Here is a 22,865-nt window from a genome sequence, read left to right on the forward strand (position 1 = left end):
CTTAGGCAATTTGTATTTCCCTACTGGCTTTGTCATCTTTTTGGATTCACAATCCTAAACATCTGCTAATTAAATTGGACCACTTTATTGTGGCCCATGTCTGTCTGTTTTTGGTAGAAGAGCTCAGGCACCTTTCTTACCCAGGTGTGTCCCTTTGGGTGGTGGGGCTGGGGGAGTTCATTAGGGCACCGCCCTTCTGCATTTGTAGCCTATGCTCTGCAGTGCTGCCAGAAACGTGTGCTGTCCCAACATACAAATATCTGTATGCTTACCAGAACCCAAAGATAATGAGTTTGGAGAATTAGGCTCTAATGTGCATATTTTTAAAACTACATATAAATATTTTACAATATTTTACAGTGTGAGATAGAGCAAAGTGATTGGCTATAGTTGGTAACATTTTCATCAGCACTCAAGTCTCAATTTTGAAAGACTCCAAATTTAGGAGCATAACTATTTAAGTCACTTTTGAAAATGAAATTTAGGGATGGATAAAGGAATGATGCAGTTAGGTATGTAGGTTCAGATACAAATAATAATTGTGGAAAATGGGTCTGAAACCTAGGGGTGTCTTCCTCCCAACTAGGATACAGAGTCACGCTCCCTCTCTGATCCAGTGAAGCTTGCGGTTTTCTCTGTACAGTGGCCAAGCTTCAATAGGAGTGGTGGAATGTCTCACACCAAGAACAGCTTACAGCTTTAGCAATTCATGGTCCTTTCTAGGTGGTGGTTGATATTGTTTTTTGAACCTTTTTAGGTTGAGGGAATCAAATATCACTCTTATATTCTTGGTGAGTGCTCGAATGATTGAGCTATTCTATAAAAGAGAGAAGCCATCTCTGTTCTTGCCTCCTATTTCTTCTCCACATATGTTTTAAGGAGTGGATCCTGCTGAGTTTTTCTAAAGAATGGGTATAGATGCTTATCTTCAAGTTCTGGGCTGTGGATTCAAAATGGACAGAGAGGTCCCCCTGCAGCCCAAACGAAACACTAAAGTCATGCAGAAAGGTAGGATTTTTAGACATGAAACTGAAAGTTCTGCATAATGAACCATGCTGATTCTAGGCAGCCACCCTCAGCATTTTGAATTTCACTCTGAACTGCTTAACTCTTCCTTTGTGGGGGAGAGAACAGAGAGCCTGGGCACCAGGCTCCAGGTCCTGGAGAGTCGGGCACCAGGTCCTGGATTCCACTGTGAGGAGCAGGTGCCTAAATGTTTCCTTTTAGGTAAATAAGTCCTTTATTTGATCCAGCCCTTCACCCTTTGGAAAATAAGTAGGCATTAAGAACCTAACTACTATCTGTGCTTCTTAAGACCTTAGGCTCCCAAATCACATAGATGATCTTGAAAATTCTACCCAAATAATATATGATTCAACGTTATAATGCAAAGAAAGTACAGAAAGCAAGTGTCTGGTGGGACAGCTGTTCTGAATTCTTACCCACATGTTGCTGTGGATCTTTTTCATTTTATCCAGTTTTCATGTATGCTATTAAAGAAAATGGAGATAAAAGTAGATAAATGCAAAAATTTAGTGTGCAACTAGCCTTTAAAAATATTCTTGTTAAAACTCTGGGGAAATATGTGTGCAAGCTGTGTCACTTAATTTCTATTTCTCTGTAGCATTAAGAGATCCTGATAAAAGTACACAACAAAATATATATTTATTTATATATTTTAGATCCTACTCTGTATCTCAGAAACAAGCTGGGTAACATGTGGCAGTTGCTAGGGTAACCAATTTTTGTGATTTGTAGCATAAGTCCAAGAATAAAATACATGTAAATTGACAGTAAGGTACTGCTCTTGTGGAAAGCAGTGTAACATATGCTCTCTCATTTCATCAACTTTGTTTTCCATGAATTTCCTCCATCAAGTATACATCTTTATGCATAAATGTTGGATCTTCTCAGGTTGTGCCCTGTTTCAGCACAACACATTTCCATATTACATAACTGAGGAGATCTTATGCACAGCAGTTAAAACATTTAAATAATTTTATATTAAGATGCTTCTTTGTCTTTCCTTGCACTGGTATCTGAGACCCTGTAACAAGTAAGGGTAGCTGGTATTTGGTTTCAGGGGGAAAAATGATTTTCACAAATGCACTGTATAAAACATTTTGATTGGTCATATTATGGTTCCCAAATTAAAGATTATATTGTACTCTTGTCTTGGTAAAATAAGAGGAAGCAAACATTCCCTGCATAACTACAGAAGACCAGTCTATGTAATGGGTTCAGGTATGTTACACCTCCAAGTACTGTACAAAAGTTAGAGGTGTGACAAGGGGATATCTTTACTTCTGTACACTGGTTTGCAGAGAGAAGTTTCTAGGTGGGAGAAAGGGAACACAACACAAATGTGAAGTGACACAGTGGTTGATAAAAGACACAATTCTGCCAGACCTAGGGCTTTTTTCCTAATGCTTCTCCTAAGGGATGTTTGTGCACATCTCCACATTCAGTTATGAGCTCAAAGACTTGGTTTAATTCTAAGTATATCAGAATTTCAAATACAAGAACTGACAAATATGATTTATTTAACAAAAACCATGTACAGTTAACCCCTGCTTATTACTCTTAATGGGTCCTGAAAAACTGAGCGTTAAGCAAAACCGAAAGTATTTGACAACCCAAGATGGTGACTGCAGTTGTTTTTAATATCCCAAGATGGTGACCGTGAATGTTATAACGAAACTTGCTGAGCGTTAAGTGAAATCAGACATCAATTTCAAGTGAGCATTATAGTGAAATAGCGCTAAGTGACAAAGCGTTAAGTGGGGGTTGCCTGTATTATGTTCATCATATGATACAAAGCACTAGCATTAGTAAAGGAGAGAGACTGGGCGTGCATTTGAGTGAAAAGAAAACAGAAATGTTTGGAAAAATGGTGATTTTGTTGCTTAAAGCGAAAACTGATTATCAGGCTGAATTAGGGGATCCTTACTTGGAAAAAACTCTTGCTGTCTATAGTGGATGATCTCTTTTACTAGGGACTTCTAGATCAGGTTGCATAGTGGTGAAGTTATTCTGGGAACTCTTTACTGAGGTACAAATAACAGATGGATCAAGTTGTAATATTTGTTTCCTATAGTAGATAATAACTTACCTGACTTTGCTGGCAAAAATATCATGGTTCAAGCTGGCAGATGTGCTATGGTTGTTTATGAGTAAAACAAAAATTTTACTGTTCCTAAAACTACATTTCTATTTGCAGTTAACTGTTACGATGTACACAGTGCCCTTATTTTAGCACTACTAATTTATTGGCCTGATTAGTGAAGAAATATAACCAAGAATACGATTATTGGGGAAATAATTAATTTAATTAAAAACAGTCCAGAGATAAAGAGCAGAGATGTAAACTTTCTTCTTAAAATGGCTCCTAATATTGAAAGGGTATTTAAAACTAATCCCTGAAATTTAGTATGAGGTACAACTCATTACAATAATCTACCTGCACCCAAGACTCTTATCTTGCAAAGTGGATACTATTAGTGCAAAATCTGAAATCGAATGCCTGGGGCTATTATCTGCCCTGATTTATGCTTCATGTCTTCAGTGAGATTAGATATAGTAGAACTGTGATCACAATTTTAAATCTTTTGTACATGGTAAAGTTTTGCCTCTCTTTTTAAGATGGGAATAAAGACGGTTGATGATTTAAGTTAGGGGTGGGCAATTATTTGGGCTCAAGGGCCATATAGGGAGTTTTGATGAGTTGTCATGGGCCAAGTCAGCACCACTCTTCCTCCCAACACAACTCACCAAAAATCCCTATGTGGGATGGGTTCGCAGGTAGGTGGGGAGCAATGTTTAGAAGCTAGATGGGTGAGTGAGGTTGGGATCACAGGATGGGGTTGTGCGGCGGCCCCTACCCTGTGGGGTGGGTATAGGGGGGTGACTGTGGGGGGCATGTGCTTGTATGTGTGGGGGGGAGGGGTAGCCTAGGTGCTAGATCCTAAGAGCCAGCTGGGGTTGAGGGGAGGGACAAAGGGTCAAGGGGCATGCTCAGCAGAGTTCCCCCCAGGCAGTATGGTCTGCAGTGGTCCCCATGGCACTCTGCATGGGGCCAAGGCCGGCTGGGGCAGCTTGCCCCACACCCCAACCTATGGATGCTGGCCTGATCCCATCCCCGGCCAGCATGCACAGCTTCCAGAGGGCTGCTACTGGTGCAGCTGCTGCTTGGCTCTCCTCACCTCCAGTGGTGGCTCCTCCTGCTCGTGCTGCACTGCTCCAGGCCAGGAGGAAGTTTCAGGTAGGTAGCTCCTGCCCCAGCATGCGGGGCTCTGGGTCCAGCTCTCAGTTGCCTTCCATCCACTCAGCCCACCCAGTACAAGCTGCCAAGTGGGTGGAAGGCAGCTAGGAGCTGAAGCCAGAGCCCTGTCTGCTGGGGCTAGAGGTGCCTGGCTGAAGCTTCCTCCCAGTCCAGAGCAGGAGTAGGTGCTACCAATAAAGGTGAGGGGAGTTGAGAAGCAGCTGCACTGAAATCAGCCCTGCTGGAAACTGTGCATGCTGGCTGGAGCCAGGCTGATGGGTGTGGGCTGGAGTGCAGTGCGATCTGCCCGAAGCAGGGCTTAGCCCTCTGTGGAGTGTTGCAGGAGTAGTAGCCAGCCATATCTAATTAGTTGGTGGGTGCCCTGCCACATACCATATCCAATCAGTTGGCAGGCTGTATTTTGCCCCCCTCCCCAATTTAAGTGGCTGTATAAGGATACTCTAAAAGGTGGGCAACTCTAAATGATCTTTTAAAACACCTTAGTGGAAGCATTTATTAAATGCATCCTGTTATTGGAGATAACTTTAATTGGAAAACATGGTTGGCACAAATAAGAGGTCTAAATTGACAAGATTTCTTAACATATCCTTCCATTGTAAAAGTTCATTGCAGCCTTGGGTCACACAAACTGAAAAGCATATTCTATATTTTGGCTATATCTGTTAACTTAATATAAGTTAAAGAATTAAGACATTAATATAAGTATCAGTCCAATGATGTGCAATTATACTTCTCTTTATGCCACATTTTTGGCCTTGTGTGCATGACTAAAGCTTAATTCAACCAAAATGCTGGACCCCAAGTAGAACAGAAACAATTGTTGCTTTGGGCAACATCATGTTCTGGAGAATGTTTGGCCATTTTAGAAAATAAATAAGTACACCTTATTAATATTCAAGCTTTTACAAATGTTAGATAGGCACTGAATCAACTTATTAAACGAAGTTGGAAGAGGAATAAAAGAAGCTAAACCACTAGGTTATCCTTCTGAATGGGGAATAAAAAACAAGTCTCTCCTCATGAACCAACAGGCTCTAATGTCTTCATAGCTGCAAGCAGAAGTGTGCTATGCCTTTGGTCTCAGAATCTTCAATCCCATGCCTTTGGCTCAGACACCTGAAGTATATAGAGCAGTGTACTTTTCATGCGATCCAATCTTTTTATTGCTCCCATCTGACTCCTGTAGTGCTGAGATACCCCTCTCCCCCTGCTCAACACCTCCCGCTGCCAGCACTAGCACGGCTCCCCCAGCAGCACTGGTGCCATGCAGGTCCCTGCCATATGGGCTGTGTAGGCAGTATGCAGATCTGTGCTGCATGGCAGTGGGCCAGGCAGCTGCTGGGACTCTGCCCACAGGCTGCCAGTTAGATTTATTGATTTACCTCATGGAAGGGTTTCCTATCTGCCTCTGTGATGGATTTAGTACATGCATCATGGAGTTGCTAATAATATCAAGGCCTGTCTCAGAGTCCCCATTGTTCATTTTGTTGCATGTGTGTTCAGTAAAATATTTTATTTTCTCAGAAACAATTTTGTTTTCTGAGCAACACTGAGCAAGTGAAACTCTTTTTACAGAAGTGAATGTTTTCCTCAATAATGAATATTATTCTCTAGTACATTACTAATCCTGAAAGACTTGCATTTCAGTACAGTAACAGAGTTTAGGCCCCATACAAAATGCGGGCAGCTTTTTTTTAGTTATGATTAGCAAGAGAAGTTAACAATGGTATCTGGAACTTATGCTGAAAAGTTTTATGCTTACCATTTCCAGCTTTTGGGGAGGAATACAACCATAATCATTTCCTTGTTATAATTTGGGTTGTGTTATTTCTATTTGTTTAAAATATTTGTTGATTTCTTTTCCTCTGCCCGTAACATCTTAAACTGTTTGATTTTTTGAACAACCAGTGAGAAAAAAATGGAAACAAAAGTAGGATTCCTCAAACTTGATGCAGGTCCAGTGGAAAGCAGTGGAAAAGTTATCATTGATTTCAGTGGCCTTTGGATCTAACCTAGAGACTGTCAGATTAACAGGGCAGGAGAGCATTTGAAAATCAAGAATGATGTGCAAAGGAAAATACCAGTAAGATGATGATTTCTGCAACTCTTAGAATATCAGATTACCTTAATTTAGAAACAGAGGGACCTAGGTAAAAAATCAGTACAGGTGAACTGTGATTCTGTCTCTTTTTATCTCTGCTGTGAGTTTGGCCCATTCCTTAAAAGCAATTAATAGTTTGGAGAATGTATAGGCAATTATACATTTCAACCAGTAACTTTTTCAATGTTTGCCTATATGATGTGCTATGTTCTATCTAATATGGATTGATATTTTAAGATATTAAAACTAGCATCTTTAGACTTGGGAACTGTTATATTCCTAAATCTGTGTTTAGATGCCCTAAAAAAAAGACCTGATTTGGAGAGGCATTGAGCACCCACAAGTCCTATTGAAGCCACTTGGAACAGCAGATGCTCAGCACCTTTGAAATGTAAACTTCTTTCACTCTGGGACCTAAATATGGATCGAGGACTCTGACTTTAACATTCACATTTGCAACTTTGGCCTTCCAGCAAACACACAGTTTTAAGAAAATATTGTGAACTTATTCTATGCCAGTCAAGTTCTTCAGAACTTCATTTTGTATTGGTACATCATATAATCCTTTCATATAACCCATGTATAGGTTTTGACATAATCTTAGTGTAGATACTAGGTTTTAGTAATAGCCAAAAAATTAAGAAGATATCTGGTAATACATATGTGCACATTATGGATTTATGTTGGTGTCCAATTTAGGTTAGATCCAGAAATCAGCCTGAAGCATGCAACTTAATATGGTCTTAGAACTGGTAACAGAAAATATATCAGCAAGGAGTGAGCAAATTACATTACCCTTGTCACTGCTGAAAATATCCTTACAAATATAACCTAAAGAGACATAATCAATCAGGCAATGATCTTTTCTTACGTATTTAGCATTCCTCAGTTTGGTCACCTGGTTTGCTGAATAGTATTTTACTGATGTAGAAAGCTATTTTTTAGTGTAAGTAAATGTAGTAGAATCAAGTCTTTTGTTCAATTTTATACACTTCGGTCTTGAGCCTCATGTTACTAGTCTCACTGTATGTCCATTGACTTCATACAACTCTTTACACACCAATGCAAAGAGAGTAAAGCTCTTTGTATTGAAATTAAGTATTGTTATCGCATCTCTTTCATAGTCGGAGATTAGCTCTGTACACTTAAACTAAAGGTGCCTTCAGTTTACTACAGTCCCTTCCTTTGCTTTTCATAGGATGCACTTATTAATAGAGAAAGTGAAGTTAGGCTGTTGGAGCAGTAAGGGAGCTTGAAGAAAGTGGCTGAAAAATAAGGGTAGTTTTGCCAAAAGATTTACACACCTGAGCTAGACTTTCTGGCTGCTCACAGATGTGAATAAGAAAAACTGCTTTACTGGAAGAGGAAGTGTGTTAGTTCAATCCAGCTCCCCAGTGTCTGTCTAGATTGGGCATTTCAGCAGGGCTTGATGGAACCAGCTTTAGATAAAAGTGCCAAAAGCCCTACTGAAGTGCATGATCTATACCGACATTAGGCAAGCTGAATCAAACTAACGCAAAGCCTCTTCTGGGCATGAACTGCACTTGGTGCAGGGGTCCACCGAGCTTAAAGTACTGTCTTTTTTGGGTGGGGGTGGGGGTGGGAGGGGCGTTTCACTTCTGTAAACAGTTTCTGAGTGTTAAGCAAGTACAGCCAAAGTTCCACTGAGGCATTTTGTATAGTTTGGCTCTTGATTTTTCAGAGAAATTAAGTTAATAACTCTCATTACTACTAATGAAAGTAATATGGGTAAGTCCGTCATATAGTCTTCATTTCAAAATACTTCTGGAACATGAAACTCTTTGTTTTGTATCATATATTACACAAGCGGGAAATATAAGTCAGCTGTGTTTTATAGTGAATTACTTCAACTTTTAAAAAGTGAAAAAAATTTTAAGTACCACTTCCTTCCATAGGCACTATGTAGGCACTGTGATGGGCTTCATTGAGAAATGTAGTTAACTCTAGTAAAGTGGAATATAAAAAAAATAAAATGAAAGAAAAATGTTCTTTGATTGTGGGGCTTATGGGAGAAAGTTAAACGGATACTGATGCTACAGCGACAGTCTCATGTGTGTTCATTTTGAAATATGTTTAATTCCTCATGAATTATTTTTCAAGGCTAGAAGCATATTAAATATTGAGATAGCCTGCTCATCCTCATCAAGTCTGTAATGCTTTAGGAATAGTAGGGTGTTTCAATGGTTAGTTTCCTCCATAACTATTTCCTCACACTTGTAAAGTAAAATGCACAAGAACATACCAACTTTTACTACAACTCATTTAATCAAGCTCCAGTTCACCAAAAATCGATGAGCTGAAGGCTGATTATGTTCCCAAGGTCTTTCAGGACATAATATGTGAGGAACCAGCTGGCAGGCTTTTCTGTGAATTCTGGGGATTGGGACTATGTGGGCAGGTTTTATAAAGCCAGCTGTCTGGATTTCCCTTCATCTGAAATCCTGTTTGTCTGAAGGTTTTGATGTCTCGCTAGACCTTCAGATAAACTGGATTGTGCTATAATGTGTGAAACAGCTAGGATTACTCCAAACAATAAAAAAGATGCCTCTCTGAGTTATTTTTGTGCCGACTACCTTGCTGTATGAATTGAAGTGAAGCAGCATGATGAATTCTGCTTCCCCAGATGGAAAAATGATGAAAACACCAAAAGGTGAAAAGAAAAGACTCTTAGGCCCCAATTCTGCTTCTGTTGACATCAAAGGGAGTTTTGCCATTTACCACAACGGAGGTAGGATTGGGCTTGACAATGACATAAGGGCTGTCTGTGAAAGGATTTTAAATTGCTCTGTCAATGTATAGATCTTTGAATGGTAATAGTTTTCTTTTGTTGGTTTACCATAAAATTCTTTTATAATGAGCTTTATAATGAACTTAGTTAAATGATGTTAATAGGAAAACAGAAATGAAACCAATTAGCCAATAAATAGATAAAGCAGTATAAATACAAGATAACAATTTTAAATAAGAGGCCCACTGTTTTTGACGCAGCTGTGTTGTAGTGCAGCACTTAAGTAAGCAAAAATCAACCATAATTTACAAAACCATAAATTTTAGGGCTAGTCTTAGCTACCATAAATTTAATTTTGTGCTTTAGTCTCTAAGTCTAATGAGGCAGAATTGTGGATATCATTTTAGGAGTTCATCAGGATTTTCTTGGCTCAAACCTCAGTGCTGTTTTACTATCTCCTTTCTTTCTTCTTCCATTTTGCTTGTTTAGTTTAGTTATGTAATTCAGTGTGTGCTGTAAAAGTAAAGTTTACATGCTATAGAATGTGATACTGCATCTGACTGTATGTTTTCATTGGGAAGAAGCCCAGCCTTCCCTCTTAAAGTACAAACTGTGTGCATACGTTAGCACTTCCAACAGTGTGGACACAATGTATTAGCTCTTCTTACTACTGAATTTTCACCTGCTATTGAATTGCAGGATGGTGAGATGTGAAAAAATATGGAGATGAATTGTACCTGTAAATATGTTCCGAAAGCTTAACTGTTAAAATAAAGGGCATGCTAAAACAAGTAAAAAATACTGAAGAGAGTTCAAACAGTTAAAATTAGCATAGGATCAAATTTGGCAAGTCCCTACTGTTACAATGCAGCTGCATACAGGGGTGAGCCAGGCCTGGGTTCATGCAGCCTAAAGAACATCATGGATATCCAAGTTTTCAGAAAATGTTTGGGTCTGGGTAGAAATGAAAGAAATGAGTCCTTTGCATGGTCGTTCCATAGATCCACTGGCTATTCTCCCTGCTTCCATGGTATACTGTGACTTTGCTGCCATTGTGTGTGTGTGTGTGTGTGTTCGTGTGTATCCAAAACAACATTTATTTCTGGGAACTCTATACTGAAGAAATCTATTCATCTTTTTGAGAGGAATGTATTTTAGCTTCATAGCCTACTATATTTGTAGTGACATCATTTTCTTTTTCCTCGCATCATAAATTTGCTTCCCTCAGCTAGCATTTTCATCATTAATCAGACTGCCTATCTCAGGGTAGCATTGTCTTCATGCCTTATCAAAAAAAATTGACTAGCAAACTCCATTAAAGCACACAATAAAATAGACTTATCATGTAAAAGTTATATAGGAAATATTGTACAAGGTAATGGGTGTTTTTCAAAGTTATTTTTTTAGTTCTTTGGGAAGAAAAATATATTTAAAAGGGCTTAGTTCAATATAAGTGTCTAGGATAAACTTTCAGCATCATGTGTAGAGTGTTTTCTGGATAGCTCCTCTTTGTAGTTAACTGGAATGAGAGATATGTATATCATCCCCCCATGGTGCTGTGGAAATGGAATCCTGTCTGATTTGTAATTTTTTTCTTACTTTTATATCATATCCACTGGGTTTCACAGAAAACAAATACAATATTTAAAGTAGTTAAATTGTTTCCTAAACCTCTGTATTTAGGATATGGGGACTTTTAGGAGAATGGCTAATTTCTATGGTGAACATCTGCAGGTTCCCATTCCCTGAGGGTGGAGGAGTTGGTGGCATTTGGGCTAGGTACAGGCGTTCAAAAGCCCAAGGTGGAAATGATCTAACGTATTTGGGTTTCTGTAAGTACCGTAGGTTGGTTTGGGAGTCAACAGAGCATATGTTGGCCCATATGTTGGTTGAGGGGGCGGGCACAAAGGCTGCCTGTACTGGGTGAGGCCAGCAGGTTGGGGATGCTCTTGCGCTCCTCCCAGCAGGCCATGAGGGCCCCTGATTGGCTGCCAGGTCCATATAGCAGAAGTCTTTATTTCCCTTTCCTGCTGCTGCCTGACTGTGGCTGACAGCAGGGCAGAGGCAGGAGGTAGGGGAGGGGTCTGTGCTGGCTTGCATCTGGGAGAGCCAGGGCTGGGTCCATGTGGCAGAAGCCTCTGTTCTTCTCTCCCTCCTTGCTACCTGGATGCAGCTGACAACTGGCCAGAGGCAGGTGTTGGGGCTGGGGAGAAGGGTTGGGCTGGCTTAGGTCTGGGCAAGCTAGGCCTGGGTCTGTGCAGCAGAAGCCTTCATTCTCCCCCCACACCCCCACCCAATGCCTAGCTCTGGCTGGAGAAAGAGGGGCTGTGCTGGCTCGGATCTGGGAGAGCTAGGAGGTGGGGCCTGCTGGGAACCTGGCCAGAGCAGCTGAGCATGGGCTGAGTGTTGGTGTACCTTTCTGCAAGTGGGGCTAGTGGGGCTGCAAAGGAGCCTGGGATGCTAGCAAACAGACACCTAAATTGAATCAATAGGGGACCTGGTAGTGAAGTTCAATGCACCAGTCTAAGCTAAACTGATTAAGTTTGAGTGTACACTGATCCAGGAGTGCACTCTTCATTCAGGAGTGTTTAAGCCAGGGGTGGGCAAAACATAGTCCGTGGGCCATAACCAGCCAGCCAATTGATTCTACCCGGGCCGTGGTGGGCAGCACAGGTGGTGGCTCTGGCTCTGGCCTCTGCTAGCACCACAGGGGATGCTGGGCAGTAGCAGCCCCATTCACCCACCTGCCTGGCTCCAAGCGACAGGCCCTGGGCACAATGTACTGAGACCCTGGCACCCCCACTTAGCGTGGGCTACTGGTGCCCCACCTGCATGTGTCTCAGAACTGACATGAGCTCCCCTGTGTGCTAGGACATGCAGCAGGTTCTCCACACTTGTTCTTGGAGGCAGCAGAGCTCCCCTGATCCCTTCTGGCAGCTGAAGCCCCAGTCCTGGCCCTGGCCCTGCCTCTTGCGTTACACCTTGCAGCACCACAAGCTGGCTCTGCCACCTGTTGCCTTGCAGCTGCATCCAGTGCAGTTCCCATCCCATCTGCTCAGGTGAGGTTGCCCTCAGCACCCTGGGGCTAGGGCTCCTCCTGTGGGAAGGGGGACCCCTGGGCTGCAGGTCAGGGCAGCCTGCAGGGCCCTGGTGGGGAGCTAGGGCATGCTAGATGGGACTGCTGGGCTTCCCTAGGCTTTGTGGGACAAGTGTGGATGGGAAGGGGTGCAGGGAAGGCAGGTTTGGGATGCAGGTGGCTCTTGAGGGGCATGCCAGGGTATAGGCTGAGGCAGGAGCTCCCTTGTGATTTGGGGGACGGCTGGGGTATGGCAGGGCTCTGCTGGTGGTGGGAACATCCTGCCTTGGCCAAGTGTCCTGCTGGCTGGTTTTGGTTCCCTTGGCAGAGACACTTTATTTTGAGCTATTATGCAATTGCCTATATATATATACACTATTCAAAATCACGCAAATCAGGACAAAATTAAAAAAAATATATATTTTACAGTAGTTGTTTGATATTTAGCATATACTTTTTTTTATTTATATATATTTTTAAATGATATCTTCGCCATTCATTTTAAATGCGTGGCCCTCAACAGATCACCAAAACTCGTTAAGTGGCCCTCCAGCCAGAATAATTGCCCACCTCTAGTTTAAGCACATGAACTCACATTTGTCATGTCTGGGTGTTTTCTTGCATGCATATGGTGTTCTGTTTTAGGGTCATGGTGGCAAGGTCAACTGACCCGGCTGTTATCTATAAATTTGTCTTGTCTTAATGAGATCATACTAAAAAAACCTCAGTTATTTGCTGACCTTTGTGCTAACGCCACCACAAGTCTGCATAGGAAGTGCAAGGAGTTTTCTGCCTTTTCTGAAATGATGCTGTCTTCTCTTCTTGTGGTTTTCCAGACTGAGAGACTCAGTGAAGTAAGTCCCAGTGGATGATTTTACTTGTGTGTGTGCGTATTACGTTACATGATGTTATTATTCTGTAATTTATTCAGCAAGCCTTTGCAGAAACTGGCAGGTCCCTGGACAGAAAATTGTATAAACAGTCATTTTTTCTTAATGTAGGTAGCTGGATGTCCAGGGAATTCTTGATATAGTTGAACTTGAAGCTGATATTTCAGCCTTCCACTTAGAAAATGTTTTTAGAGACTTTAATGCATTTCCTGGTAGAGTAGTTGTTATCTGCATGACAAGAACCCTCCAGTAAGACTCCTGGGGTAATGCTAATAAACAGAAAGCATTTTGAAACATTTTTCCCCCATAGCATTTTACTCAGCTTTGCAGTGTTTACCTCTAAATATAGATGCTTAAGTAATAAATTATACTATTAAGTAATTTTTTGTGCTAATGTTGTCAAAAGTAATTTCTTTACATAGTGAGATGAAGGGAGACAGAAGGGGCACACATTCTTGTCTAGTATAACTCAATCCAGTAGAGTTATGCCAGCAGAGAATTTGGCACGAGTGTTTCACTTATTTCCATAAATAGCAGTAACTGAACATAAGAGAGAGGATACAGGTAGCCCTTTGTTTTGGTTTCAGATTCATTGAAACAGCTTTACCTCCTATAGCATAGGTACAGCAAATGGACTGGCTAAAAGTCATTGAGCCAAATGTTGGGTAAGAAAGAAATGTTTCTATTGTACCATATTAAAAAGTAGTTGTATTGTGTGATGTTGCTTATATTTCCATTCAAACTTTGATCAGTTGAACTTCTTTGTACAGGCAAGGTAAACCACTAACCAGAATTGGGAGTGGCATGCCTGTTTTGCAAGTGCTTCATAAATTAAGACTACAGAGTCATGTAGTTGCAGGAAATTATTCTGATAAATTTGAGCACATTTTTATCAAATGATTGCTGTTCTGTGGTCCACTGACTAGAGCTAATGCACATGTTTTTCCCACCTTGCTCTTCAGTTTTATTCTAGACTTTGGGTGGGGTATGTTATAGTGCCATTATAGTACCATGGCATGTTTAGGTTTTATGTGTATATAAATAAACTGTAGCTACATTTTCTAGTCATTTTATGCTTGAATCTTGCAAGGCAGCTCTCAATAGGTACAAATGCAGTCCTGTCAGGGGAAGGTGATGCTACCAAGCCTTTTCAAAAAGAGCATTATGTGGTTCATTCTGAGCATGCTGCTTTTTTTCTCCATCCGCTAGCACACCCAACTACTCTATACAAAAGTTAGGAAGAACCCTGTTTAATTCAAGATGGTTCCTCAGCTGATGTCAATTAATTTGGCTCCATCTTCTTCAGTGGAATTATGCCATTTTACACCAGCTAAGGATGTGAAATGGGCCTCTACATTTAGGGTGGCTGTGATATTGGTGGCAGAGGGTATATTACAATTTACCACTTTCAGGCGGTGTCTGTACAACTTCATAGTTCATCCAGATTATGATTGTCTAAAAAGAATTTAGGGACAAAAAATACTGAGGAATGCTGAGCCTGGCTTAAAGCTGGTTTACAATAATAGCATTAAACTGTTTACAAACTGGTCAGTTGAATAACTAAATAACATGTGCAGCATTTTCCTATTACAAAGACTTATAATGAACAGTATTGATTTCTTGCTAGTACTAATGCACCTAATGACCTTTTTGAGTGCATGTCATCACTATTTCTTCTCATATTTTAGTGGCATTACCCTTCAGTGAAATAAAACATTTTAATTACTTGCTTAAATATTTTCCTTGGTCTTTCTGTGTAATGCTAGGCCTCTTATTAGAATGAAATTTACTATATTTTATTATAATTGCTTGGCTTGAAAGTATTACACAATAACAAATGGCAGAAGGCAGGGCAGGGTGACAGTCTACTTCATCAGATGCTATTTCATTATAGCACCTGATGAAATAGGCTGTTACTTACAAAAGCTTATGAACCAGTTAGTCTCTAAGGTGCCATCCTACCTGACTTCAAACAAGCATGGCTAACTACCTCTCTCTACAATAACACATTTAAACATACTGGAAAGGGTGGCCTCAGAAATCAGTTTTAGTGCAATTTATATCAGTTTTCCATCATCAGATTTTGTGGGTTTATTTTAAGTAATGCTTACAGAGTATAAAGTAGAAGAGCTTGCAAAGAGTGTCTCTGATAATGTTCTACATTAATACACTTTCTGATTTGCATCTATTTTCTTTTTCACCTTAAAATGCTTTGTGTGGAGAAGGGATACCTGAATTACTATAGTAGATTTACTAGATTTTAATGTATTGCAACTTCCAAAGATATGTTTATACAATACAAGAAATCAAATTATATTTAAATGTCTCTCTTTGGAGACTTTCTTTTTTGAAGTGACATAAGCACTTTTATACACCAGTCTGTTTTTCCCCCGTTAATATTTATCTTATTCTGTCCTATCAGCCACTACAAAACCTTAGCTTCTGGATGAGTTTTTAAATGTTACTATTCAAAGTTATATTAGTTCTTCTTACCAATAAGACAAAATTATGTTTGTTACAGCAGTCAATATTGATATAATTAAGACTGGGGTCAAATTTAGAGCAAGTGTGTACAACTAGATTAGTTGGAACTACTTGCATTTACACAAGGTCTGAATTTTGTCCTCTGCCTGTCCCTTGTTAATCACATGTGAGTTGCAGTACATCAGCATTTTCAGAAAGCTGGTTATCCTAAACCAGTTAATATGGATTATGCATGATAGTTTAAAATATGCATTGCAGGTGGTAGCATTTTACAGATTGTCTGGTCTACTCTGGTACAAAAAAAGAAATACTTACATGGTTCTGGATACTCCAAGCACGCATACTGTGATGTCATTTTTAAACCTACCATCTCTGAAAAGCAGTACTTCTAGGGTTGCCATAACAACATCAGCCAGTCCTTGCCTGTGACACTACAACATTATTCTACAAGATTTTAGAACCTATTAACCAAATTATAGTCATCACTCAGTTTGGTTGGGATAGTGGGTTAGAATGTCTTAGCTATTTATTATGACATATATTCCCCAAATGTTTCCTCTGTACTCATATGTTATTGGAGTGTGTACAGATTAAAATGAATAAATAAAAACATTAAAAAGAGGTTGTGCATTTTTCTAGTCTGTGATATAGTGTATTTAGCAAAATGGAATAACAATGTAACTTATATTTAAAGTTACAAATGTTAGTGATATTGATTTTATAAATTATTGGTGAAAGTAAAGGTTCAGAAAAGCTGAGCATATGCTGTGATACATAACAGAAAAAGTTTTCATCCAAGTGGTGTTCTAAATAGAACAAGAAACCAAATGAGTTTCTTCCCTATTGCAGTGCCATGTTCTGTAAAAATTTAAACCAGAAGGTTGCAGTTCTTCTTTAAACAACTAAAACACACCTGCAATGTGGCTGAAAAAGTAGATTTAATGAAGAGAAATAGAAATTGTGTGTTAGAATGTCCAATAATACATTTCGTTTTAAATCATTTCATATTGCCTTTGAAATGTGGATAGTAAGCTTGCCAATAACAAGAGGTAATGCTTTAACACCTTTCATTTTGCGCTTTGAAAAGGAAACCTTTTCTTAAGCTCATTCATTCTCCAGAGGGAAAATCGAATGTTGTGGCATATTGTCAGAGCTGCTTTATTGTCATCATTTACAAAGGTCACTTGAATTAATTGACTTCTTACCATACATATTGTTAAGCTACCCATTTTCTGACATTTATGGGAAGGTGGCAGGCTTACAGCAGTTGACTGTCTTTTGATGTTTGCTTCATCGTGTTTGTTTCCTAAATTGCAGGAACTCTGAAACTGCAATTGTGCAAGCAAATAATTGCATTGCTTCAGAGGAGCAGATTACTCCTGATTTTTTGGTAATGTGAAGAGTGGGGACTGGAATGAGCTATTGGAGCAGTCATTTAAATGCTGAATTGCTTTTAACACCTACATGTTATTTCTTAAAACAATAAAAAAAAACTACATAGATTTAAATTTCTTATACTTTGAAGCATGCTTGAGGCAGTCAGCCCTTCTTTTGCATAGTTGTGAATTAAAATCTCATTCTAGCTTTCAGTGATGCATGAATTGTTGATCCATGAATGCTGATGGACTTTGAAGAACATGCTTTCATTTTAACGGAAATTAAGGTTTTGCTAAAGTCTGTCCCCCCCACCCTTTCTCTCTCACTCTCTGCTAATTGGGAATTTTTACCTCTTTTCTTCCTCTAGTCTTTATTATGCCCCTTTCCCCTGTCACCTAAACCCCTTTGTGGGACTCTCTTCCTGAACAGCAATGGTGGGTAATCCCCTCCTTCCTTCCCCGCCACCCCCCCATCTGCCCAAAAAACAACCCAACTAGACATGTTTTTAAAAATAACCAAAACCGGCAAGGGGGGACTATAATGATTGATCTGAACAAACAATCTTCTTAAATGAAAATGTACTTTAGAGCCATCCTGCTGTGATCCTGTTAATTACCAAAGAAGATTACAACTCTCTGGGTTAATGTGATCCTTTTACCTAGCATGTGTCAGTTCCAGCTGCATTAGCAGCCAGACATTCACACGGTCCCCTCTGACTGCTATGGGGATGTTTTTTAGGGTAAGGCATTTGCCACAATCCTTAAGATGTAGCCTGGCAGAAATTCAATAACTGTTTGTGATATGCTCATTCAGCCTTGGTGCTCAGTGGTTTTTAGGTCCTGACATACAACAGCATTTGCCTTAATCCAACCATTGGAAAAAAAACAAACCCAAAAAACACAGTTGTACTCTATCTTGTTGTATTGGTTTCAAAACACAGAGCAACTGTGTAATTTGATTTTGCATAGAAAACACTGGAGAAAATGTTCTCTTTTGTGTGTGTGTGTGTGTGTGTGTGTGTGTGTGTGTATATATATATATATAATTCTTGGATGGTCTTTCAAGCTGGTAAATGCATACATCAGAGTCCTGCAAAGACATTTAGATTATTTCTGAATCAAATGGGGTTTGCATTTGTACTTCTTGTCCAAAAAGTATAATTTGATAAGAGTCTAATAGAGTCAGTTAAAGAAAATAGGAAAGGGGAAAGTAAATGAAAGATAAACAGCAGAATGTATTCAATATAAAAGGAACTTACCCTACAAGAGTAGTTTCAGAGCAGGAGGATTTCTTGCATCTCTCTATATTTCGATTCCTTAGTTCAGGTAACCACATACTTGTGTTAATGCCAGGGTCTGAATAGGTGCATGTACATACAGTATATGATACATTTATCTATTGATATCCTACAACATGAGAGAATCTCTGTTCTGCCAGCTAAGATCGCTTACATTTGCCAGAGCTCTGTTGCTGGCTGGCTGAGGCTCACAATCCAGTGAAGAAAGAGATGCCTGCTAGCTCTTCTTATTTCTCCTTGTTTCCATGGTGGTTAGTGGTGCATCGTTCACCCGATCAGTTGTCACACTGACATGGTGCTGCCTGCTCAGCGGTCATTAATAACTGAACACCTTCCACTCCCCAGAGAGGAGCCAATAGCTTCAGAGTGCCAAGATGTAGCACTCGCAGCTGCTTCAGCCTGGTTGGCTAAAAAACCCTGTCTGTTATGTGACATTGCTGCTTAGGGTACGAATAAATGAAACAAGCCTTTATATGTTTCTAGGTATTTCTTCCGATTCGATTTGTGGAGGGCACGGGCAGTGTTTTTGTATTTTTGCGGAACAGTGTAGGATATTTACATTAATCCTTGAGCTACAAAAGGAGGCTGCCTATACTCAAAACATAGGATTAGAGATCTCTAAACTTCTACGAAGGTTGCTTTAGCTCAAAAGACACCACAGGTCGAAATCATTTAAACAGCTTTTTTCCCATGCCTTTTGCCTTATTTCTTAATTTTGGAAGGTGGTTTTCCATCTTCTTCCTCCAATTATTATAAAATATCAACTTCTGTTTTCTGCATGCATTGATTGACTTAAAGGGGAATTTTACCCCTCTCTATAATTGAAAATGGTCAATTAACAGAATAGCTGCGTTAAAATGAAAAACTCTCCATCTTTGTTCAGATTACTCCTTATTTTATAACCATTTAGTAATGTGAAGAGTATTATGATGTATAGATTTTTTTTCCTTTCTCTTGGTAATGTATTCTTTGCTACTGTGAGGACCATTGCAGGGATAAAAGCACAGTATGTTTATCCTTATTCCTGTCAACAAAGGACAGGCAAACTCTATAGCTGTAAAGAGGCTTCTAGAAGTACAGTATTATTCAGAAAAAAATATTTTCTTTTGTCAGAAAAATGCACATTGCAACATGCTGCCATTCTAGTTCCCTATAATCTACAAAAACAACCCCGACTGACCAAATGAAAAGAGAAGAATGTTGTTTTTGTGAATTTCTTTATCTCAAATGGTGTTCTAGGTAAAGGAAATGAATTTGGAATAGGGGATAAGCAACAAAGAGATAAAAGGACCTGATTATCAACAGGTCAAAGCTGGCAAAGTATTAGCTAGACATCTTGTATAAATTCACTGCTTCACCCCTGATTGAGACAAGCCACCCTCTAGTGGAATAAAATGAAATGTGGTTTTCATTTCAGATTCTTCAGCTTTGTTTGAAGAAACATAGACAGTTATGTTTATTAATAGCATGAGAAATGCTCATAATAATCACATGAGGAATGTTTGAAGGCTAGCAAACAACATAGATCAATGTCTGTTTCTGAACTGAAATAATAACAAAATGCCATTCCATAATTAAAAGAGTGTTTATTGTTGTATGCTGCTAATGTCGAGTTTAAGATTGTGGGATAACTTTTAATATATATATATATATATAATTCTCTAAAGAATTAATTTTATGCTTTATAAAATGACTTGATTTAAAAAGTATGGCTGTAATAAAAAGTGCTAAGTTTGTGTGAAAATGTCACTTTTAATTAATCAATTAATGTAGAGAGGTGCAAGAAGCCCCATGGCTCACTACCACTTACCTTTATCATGGCTGTAACAAAAAAAACCCATGTTTTTTTCCAAAAAATTTCAGGACTGTATTTCCTCTAAAAGCCAAGAGCATCTTTTAAAAGTTATTCAAAGGTGCATTCAATTTTTTCCTCATTCAGTTCTTTCCTTCCCCCACACACTTTTTCCAATTCGGTGTGTAATTGTTCCATGTGTGGTTAAAGGTATTTGCATCCCATAACTTGACCATTTGTGATGTACACCCTCCATGATCCACCCTGACCTCTTTCCCCTAGTGTCAGGCAGGATGGCTTGTCATGAGCCAGCATGGGAGGGCACCTCACTCAGTTCTCAAAAGTTTCAGTTCTCCGTTTAGGAACCTGGCCTGCCTGTGAAATCCTGACTCTTACTGGCCTCAAAGAAAATAGCTTTTATATTTGTCATCTTCACTGAATGCAAGCTACAAGCTGCAGAAGCTAACTTTTTTTTTATCTTAATTGTTAAACTTTGAAACCCTATTGCTATTAACACATCTGAATCTCTCTAAGGTAGCATTCAGGTATCACTGAGAGCCAAGAAGTCTGAAAGAGGCTTGCATTTTTGCACCTGAGATCTAAACAATAAGAACTGCATTTCATAGCCTATTTAAAATCTAATAAAACTGGTCCTTAAAGGTACAGTACCCATGTAGCTGGAAGAATGGCAGATAGACTACCAGGCCTCTTGCCAAATTGGGAAAATTCTGTCCTGATTCCAAACAAGTGATTGGGCTGACATGAAAACAGGAATGGGACAATTTAAACAATAGCCATGGACATTCAAGAATCCCGAACAAGCTTAAATATGTAGAGGGACATGCTAGATGGAGCTGGCTGAATCCACCTTACTCCATCCAAGTTCGACCAGACCCTGTTCTATAATGCACCCAGCCCTAGGCTTGTCATGCTTTATGCCTCACATCCAGAATCTTTCTTCCTACTGAAACTGTGAAATAGATATATTAATAAAGCTTGCAATTCTGTTTAGAGCTGCAGACTTTAATTCTATAAGTAACATACAGTACGTGAGACTCATACAGAAATGAATAAAATGATTTGATATATGAAATTCAGATTATACTTTTACTACCGAAGTGCTTCATTCTGGTTGATTGGTATGGACTGTATAATTGGAGGGCTAAATAATTAAATCAATTAAAGTGTGCTTGCTTAGGAAATGTAAGTTGTTATAATCAAATAGATATGTAATTAAAATATCTCCTTGATTGACATGTGTATGAAACTAACATTTTAACTGATATTTAAATAAGATATACCTTAATCTTATAAGAGAAAAAACGTTTAATTTTCATGTTAGCTAATACAAGGGTTTTTTTAAATATTCAATTGGCTTGCAAGGGTAAAATACTTTATATAACTGATACAATTATGATGATTAGGGTTCATTAAGCTCATTAAGCTCTCTGCCTGCTGATTTCACTATGTTGTTTGGTAGTTTTAAAATAGCATTGCAATTTATTTTGCTAGAATTATATCTATAGCTTCTTAGCTTTTAGTCTTTGCAATATTTTCTGTCAGGTTATGAGGTTAGGAGCAGAGTGAGAGAGAAAGTAATGTTTGCCAGGGCTCAAAGTTTATTTTGAATGGGTTTCACCTGCTTACTGAGTGGCACTTCAGAAGAAGCCTGATAATTAATTGTTTGAGATGAAGAATTAATTTTATGCACTGGACTATGTGAATTGTGACCTATCTGTACAGCAAGGTTGGAAGAAAAGCTTTTCCTTCCTGTTAAATGGAGTTAAGGTATGGAAAAGCTTGAGAACCATTGCAGTAGACTTTTAATGTGTTTTACATTAAACTTGCATTTAAATGTTTTACAGTTATGAAGAGATTTAATGGTGACATAACTTTCATTTCTGGCATTATTTTGAAATTAGATCTCTGATGGAGGCAGAATTGTATTCGAAGGGCAAGAAGCTAGACTTTCACTCATTCATTTTGTGTCTATCATATCAACATAATATTGTATTGGTGGTGTTAGAGGAATTGCAGGCATTATAACGAATCTGGTAGAAACTGCAACAAGCATCCTGCCACAATGTGGGCACTATGGCTGCCTATACAAATGCTTGGAGATGGGGAGGGGTGCAATTTAATTAAAGCGGTTCCTAGCCAGCCACTCTAATTAAAACAGCTCACTGTCATGTGTACGAAGCATCCCCACATTTCAAAATGGCTGTGAGGGCACTTTAAAGCTCATTTGATGAGGTTTAGTTAAAGTGCTCCAGTGGCCTTTTTGAAATACAGGGGGAAGTGGCTTAATGTATGGTGGTGTGTGCGCGGGCCGGGAGCGATCCGGGCCCTTTTTCGCGCCACGCGGGCTGTGGCCAGCAACCCGGGCACGCTGGGTCAGAGAAAACAGGCGACACGCTAGAATTAGTCACGGACGCGTAATGGTTGATTCAAGATTATTTACTTACACTGAAGATGGTCGCGGTGTAGGCTGGACAGTTTCCCAGGCACAGCTCCGATTAAATCCTCGTTTGAGGACTCAGACAATATTCGATCACTCCCACGGAGTTGTCGAGGCTCCGTGGATCCTTTTGCGCGCAGGGAGAGGGATATGTCGAGGATTGCGAACGGCGATGGGGAGAGGCTAGAGGCTGATCAGACCCCTGTTGCCTGCTTGAAATGCACTGGGTCCGATAGGCTCCACAGCGCTTAGAGATCTTCACACAGCGTGAAGTCTCCTCCTCCTGGTGTTCGTGGAGTCCTCCAACTTGGGTGGAAACCACTCAAGCTTCTTATACGGCTAGCAAGCCAATCACTAGC

The 22,865-nt window shown here is 39.6% G+C and overlaps 2 protein-coding genes across 3 annotated transcripts in view; one reads left to right on the top strand and one right to left on the bottom strand.

Moving 5' to 3' along the window:
* LRRN3 (leucine rich repeat neuronal 3) overlaps positions 1–18,520 on the bottom strand; it is a 60,543-nt gene extending 42,023 nt beyond the window's left edge. The window contains exon 1 of the mRNA XM_006015958.3: positions 18,218–18,520. The gene's annotated coding sequence lies outside the window, so the exon portion shown is untranslated. The remainder of the gene's footprint in view (positions 1–18,217) is intronic.
* Positions 1–22,865, top strand: part of IMMP2L (inner mitochondrial membrane peptidase subunit 2) — a 946,737-nt gene that overhangs the window by 470,063 nt on the left and 453,809 nt on the right. The window lies entirely within an intron of this gene.

Source organism: Alligator sinensis, unplaced genomic scaffold (genome assembly GCF_000455745.1).
Source record: "Alligator sinensis unplaced genomic scaffold, ASM45574v1 scaffold297_1, whole genome shotgun sequence".
Lineage (NCBI taxonomy): Eukaryota > Metazoa > Chordata > Crocodylia > Alligatoridae > Alligator > Alligator sinensis.